Here is a 6,788-nt window from a genome sequence, read left to right as displayed (position 1 = left end):
AGGACTCTCAGGAGTGCACCCGGTATTTCATGTGTCTATGCTGAAAAAATACCATGGGGATGGAAACTACATTATTCGTTGGGATTCAGCTCTTCTTGATGAGAATTTGTCTTATGAGGAGGAGCCTGTTGCAATTCTAGATAGAGAGGTCCGCAAGTTGAGATCAAAGGAGATTGCATCTATCAAGGTTCAGCGGAAGAATCAGCCAGTTGAAGAGTCCACTTGGGGAAGTGAGGTTGATATGCAAGAAAGATATCCACATCTTTTTACAGATTCAGGTACTCTTTATCGCCCTTGCTTTTCTTCCAGTGATCGTTCGAGGACGAACGATGGGTAAATTGGTATCTATTGTAACAACCTGTTTAGTCGGTTTGAGCAGTAGAATTATTTGTGATAAATACTTACTGGGTCGACGGACCACGCGACGGATCGTCATGGTCACGACGGACTGTGATGGACTCCGTCGTCCCATACTGTGCAATTTTTTCTGCTGCTCTCTTCATTACCCTCGACGGCAAGAATGACAAACCGTCATAGGCACGACGGACCGTCGAGGGTCTTCGTTCCAAAACACTTCAACTCTTGGAATCTGAGTACTGGGATTGACTCTCTGAACTTCATGACGGACCTGCAGCACGGACCGTCGTAGATACAACGGACCGTCACAAGCTGCGTAACCCCGACTTGTCAGACTTTCGCTAAAATTTTAAATGGGTGTTTTCGACTATTCATAATTATAATTATGAAATTAGTGGGGTAATTTTAATAATTTACTTAGTTGGGGGTTAAAGGACATAACATTAAAATTAATAGTGGGTCACTTTTATAACTTTAAAGTATACAATTAGGGTGATAACTAAATTGTAGAAAAGAAGGAAACTTAAAAGAGACGCACAGTGGTGGAAAGAAGGCAATCTGATTAGAAGAGCGACGAACATATTGGAAGGGTTTGGAGGCAAGAAGAATGGGAAAAGCGTTGGAGAAATAGTTGTTTGATTTCGGTTCTTCGGCGGAGGTAGGTTATGGTTTATTTCTATGTGATAGATAAACTCTAAATAGCAATTGATATGTATTGAATGATATTGTAAAGTCTCCTATGTACTTGATTGTGTGGTTTTATGTTTTTGGTTGTGTGGTTTGTGGTTGGCCTAAAAGTATGAGAGTGTTGAATTTCTAATCTTGAATCCTCTCTATTAAAAATGACGCCTTGAATAAAGAAGGCTTGATGAAATAAAAAAGATGAGATAATTTGATCAGAGTGTCACGTTCCGACACGGTATTATTGGATCGGAGTGTCACGTTCCGACACGGTATTATGGGATCGGAGTGTCACGTTCCGACACGATATATGGGATCGGAGTGTCACGTTCCGACACAATAACATTAAAGGAAAGGAATCTTGAATTAACTTAATATACTCAAACTCAAAGAACCTATTTCCTAAATGAGTATGGTGTGGAGGCATGAGTCCTTATAGGTGTGCTTGATGATGTGATTGATGGTGTACCTATTATGGTGTTGTTGTCAATGGTTCATGTGTTTGTTGCTTGCCACCTGTTAAGCATTGTAGTTGATTTTATACTAATGTTTAATATATACTGATTTCTATTTTGAGTTGGCCGATGATACCTACTCAGTACGTGTTCCTTGTACTGACCCCTACTTGTATTTTCTTCTTTGTTATTTTGTGGAATGCAGCAAGTGTACCATCGACTTCGACTCGCCCTCAGCTCTAGCCAGTCTCCAGCACATCAGAGTTCAGAGTGAGCTATTATTCCTAGCTCGGGCTGGATTCTCTCCTTCACGTCTTGATGTCTTTGGATTTCGGACATGGACCATCTTTTTACTTATTTTAGTTTCTTAAATACTCTTAGACTTGGTAATTTGAGGATAGATGTTCTTGATGTGATGACTTCCAGATTTTGGGGGATAATAAGTGTTAAACTTTAGAAGCTTATTTACTTGGTTACATTAATAAATTTTTGATCTTCCGCATTATTTTTGTTAATTATAGTTGAACTATTGGTAAATGTTGGGGTTTAGAATTGTTGGTTCGCTCACCTAGTAGGATAAGTGTGGGTGCCACTCACGACTCGTTTTGGGTCGTGACAGAAATATTAATTATTTATTTATTTTTTGTCAGAGATAGTTATATATGTATATGCACTCACATATATGAATGTGAATACAAAAAGAAACAGTGTTTAGCGATGGATATAGCGACGAAACCAATTTCGTCGCTATATAACAACGGATTAGCAACGAATTCGCCGTTTCGTTGCAAAAATTACAAACAATTTTTTGAGTTATAACATAGCAATGGATTTGTGACAGAATATGTTTTTTGTCGCTAAATAATAGCGGGAAACTGTGGCGCCCTAAATTTCGATACGGATTTTGCAACATAGTAGGTGTTACAAATTTAATAATATATTGTGACAGAATGAGAGATGAAAAAGTGTTGCTAGAATTCTATATATTATTTTATAGAATTTAAATTTTGTCGTGATAGAAATTTCTGTCGCTAAAATTTAATGTAGATAATTATATTTAATTGTAGCGACAGATGTCATAATTCGTCGCTAAGTTTATTGCTAGTTTTTCTTACCAAGTCACACTCATCAGTCCACAGAAAACACAAAAACGAAACAAAAAAATTACAATATCTAAAAAATAGGGGTTTCTCCCAATAGCAGCATTTGAGAGATTCTCCTGTCTATCAGGCGTTGCCCCGTCCATTCTCCTTTTGATTTCTCCCGTGTCCTTCTCCTTTAGATTTCTCCCGTCGCCTTATCCTTTTGATTGCTCCCATCTCAGGTGAAATTGCTCCTATCTTATGTGAAAGGTGAATGTCTCTTGTCTCTTTCATCCTCAAGTGAAAGGTGAGCTTTTGCCTTTGGTAATTTATCTTTTTTCATCTGGTCAGTGAGCTTCTAGTGCGGAGAAGAGGAGGGTGTTGACTTGTATTTGATGAAAAATAACTGGGGGAACGAGATTGAGTATCAAGGAAGACCATTAGTCTTCTGGAAACTTCCTTGGATACGTGATGTTAAGCTATTGATGTACACATTTTGAGATTCTTGTATTTATTTATTGAATGTTCTATTCTAACTTGCCCTTTTAGCTGCTCTTTTTTTTTAAAAAAAAACTACAAGTTAGTAAGCCTTAAGAAACTTTTACTATTTTCTTAAACAACTTCTTTTTCCTTCCTTTTTTCGAACATGTGCTATGTGTTAGGTTGTTGGGTTTAAGAGAGAATTCATTATTTTAACTTATCAGTAAAAAAGAGGAAAAATTCACTTATCAGTTTGCTCCACTTCTTCCTCCTCATCTTGTAACTCGTTATCTTGTGCCTCGTCATCTTTAGCCTCTTTGCAATATCATCGGCAGCATTATTATCATCTACCACATTAGTAGGTGCTAAGTCTATTTTTTTTTCAACAGATGGGCATAATTTTCACTTAATCCCTCCCCATGAAAGCGGTCTTTCAAGAATTCTGTATTTCTTTCATGCAACTTTATACGTGAGATTAACTCATCAAGTTGTTCATCAACTTGAAAAAATAAAACAATATAGCTTGTGAGGAACGACATAGATTTGCATGGTATCTCAAGACAACTAGTTACATTTAATACACTTGGAATAACATTTACCTCTTCTTCTTCCTCCTAAACTGGAGGAACCCAAAGTGGCCTGCCCCTAGAGCGATTTATTCTCCTTGCTTTCTACACTCATTAGTAGTGCACATATTTGGTTCCTTCTGTTGGTAGACCTTGTGCTTCTAGTTCTTCCTTTAATTATGATACAATCATTATACTAGCAATTTTTGGTTTTAAGGCACTCTGTTCAGGTCCTTTGATGACTTTCCTCATTCTCTCCTCAATACGTATGCAATCATACTCGGATATTTTCCCCAAAATTTTGAGTAAGGTTTTTAAAAGCTTCCTGTGGTGTAACCTCCACTCTTTAAAATATCTTTGTTTAAAAGGATTTTCCTTGGGATTGGAATGTATAAACCCTTGGACATCAGGATTTAAAAGAGTTTTTCCCTTTCTTGGGACCCATCGTTTGCGTCACCTGTGATTCGACCTTAACCAGCATACCTGAATGTAATGACAAACTAAATCACGTCTTATACTGGAAAACCAAAGCTAGAAATTGAAGCTGAAAATCACCACAATAAACCTAGGGAAAAACAATGAATATACATACAAACAATTAGGAAAACAACCAATCGTTAAACATGAAATTAAGGTAAGGCAGTCTATTATCAGTACAGTTATCATGCCCACTATCTATAAAAGCTTAAAAATGTGAGCTTATCAACTAAAAAAGAAAATAATAGATGTGATAGTAATGTACACCTGGAGGGAAAAAAAGATCATGAATTAGAGGCTATATAATCTTCATGTGACTATTCCACCAACCCAGAAATTATGCAAGTCTAATTTGCATAAAAATGGTCAATTTTCTCAATAGTAAAAAATAAGGAATTATAATATCGCTGTTGTTGTTGTATCTATTGTGCAATTTAGTCCTGTTTCAAACTTTGGGACTTTTCGATGCCATTTAAGTATTGTTTTGATGCGATTCTAGTGTTGTTTTAGAGAGGAAATACTGCTACTATATTGGTGTAATTCAATTATATTTTTGAGGCTTTTCTGATGCAATTTTAGTGTTGTTATGGTACACTTTCCAATTAGCATATAATTATTTACCATGTTGGTGTAGCCAAGAGTCTAAACCCCATTCTTTCATAATATTAATACTCTGGGGAAATAATTTTGCTGGTGTGAGTATAATTATATGTTGCCAATACTCTGTGAGTATTATTGACCATGTGGGTGCAACATATAGTCCATCTTGTTGTAACAACACAGTTCTTTCATACTTAAAAGCTTGTGTATTTTCTGCATTTTCCTTCAAAATTTGGTTTGTTCCATATCTTTAATACTTAATCATTTTCTCTACTTATTATAGGAAAAATATGAAGAAATATTAAAGAAAAAAGCTTTGTCTGAAACTGATATGAACAATATGAAACATATTACCAAGCTGCCGGGGGAGAAAAGAAAAGAAGAATATACGGCCTTGGATCTGAAGAAAAATATTACTATAGGCAAAAACTTTGTGGCTCATCATCATTACCACCTCCATTTTCTCAAGCAACATCGACAACAAATATGGACGAGTTTGTAATGAAAATGATGTCTGCACTAACTAGTCATCTTGCTCCTATTATTGTTGAGCAGGTGCAAGCATCGGTTACAACATTTGGAAATCCATCGACTGTGGTGCTCATGCCTCCTTCTAGTAATGAGAATGAGGTTGATACCTAAATTACAAGTTGATACCTCCACAACTTCAGTTTTTGATAATATCATACTTTTTGGAAACTAAAAATTGTGCGTAGTAACATTTTGATGAACATAGGTTCATTTAAGAGTACTTCATAGTTTTTTTTGGTATTTTTAACTAGAAATATGTTTTTTGGAGTTTTCTATTTATATATTATGAATTATCTATGAGTATTATATTATATGAATGTTTGTTAATTTTGATGTATTTAGTAATTTTAATTTAATTTATTTCAGGATTGCATATTTAAAGTAACCAAATCAAATAAGAAGAACAATTTTTTGCAACAAAACTATATAAATTTAATGACGAATCAGTCTGTCGCTGACATGTGGCGACGAAAATGCTTCATCACTGTGACGTCTCTAATTTTGTGACGAAACACCATTTTTCGTCACTGGCCATGCATCTATCAGGTACTTATTCAATACGAAGGAGGATAAACCAAGGCTTATTTATTGGATACTACTTCTCCAAGAATTTGACCTTGATATCAAAGATAGGGAAAGTGCAAAAATAAGATATCGGACCAATTATCAATGTTGGAGGACTTCTCACATGTCAATGAGGGTGAGCGAATACAGGAAGAGTTTCGAGATGAGAAATTTATGGCTTTGGATATCTGTCAAGTGCTATGGTATGCGGACATTGTGAACTTAATAGTGAGTGGAAATTATCCTTCGGATCTTTATTGCGAGGTGCTTGAGCTAAATCATGTTTGATCCAAGTTGCGTTGTTCCGCGACATTAAATCAAGCCATACATGGGAGGAAACCCATGAAACTATGTAATAATTAGGTAGTTTGATTTCAAATTTTTGTGTTTTTAGATTAGTCTAGATTTTTAGATTATAGCTTAGCTTTATTAAATTAGGGATTTTTGATTGTTTGTACCTTTGTTGAAAAATAAAAACAAAAATTGTGTGTGCAGGCTGACACACTGGGAGGCGCGCCGTGCCAACACATGACGAGCAAAGACTAGGATCACATGTGGTACGAGCCCGCCGCGCAGCTATTGCACCTCACCAGTGCAAGCTGAAGCACTGGCAGGTGCGCCGCAGCAGCACAAGACGGACATAGGCGTTATATAGGTGCACCACGCCTTTATTGCCCTAAAGCCCAACTTTTAAAAAATTCTGTTTTAAACCCGGATTTCGCCCGACCCACCACAAAATAAAACCCTCCAAATCCCCTATTCTTCCCCCATTCCAACGATTTCACCCCCAAAAACAACCAAAATCTTTCTTCTTCTTCTTCCCCAACTCTTTTCCTCCCCTCATTAAACCCTGTTACCCTCAATAAAAACCTCCAACCACCCTTTTCTCTCCCTCACCCCCTATAAATCCCACCCTTCTAAACTTTCTTTTCTACTCCAGTAAAAATATTTTTTATCGCTTTCACCCAATACTCCATCCGACCCCCCCCCCTCCA

The sequence above is a fragment of the Solanum pennellii genome, chromosome 1 (assembly GCF_001406875.1).
Source record: "Solanum pennellii chromosome 1, SPENNV200".
Taxonomy (NCBI): Eukaryota; Viridiplantae; Streptophyta; class Magnoliopsida; order Solanales; family Solanaceae; genus Solanum; species Solanum pennellii.
The sequence above is the reverse complement of the archived record's forward strand: the minus strand, read 5'-3'. Positions refer to the sequence as shown.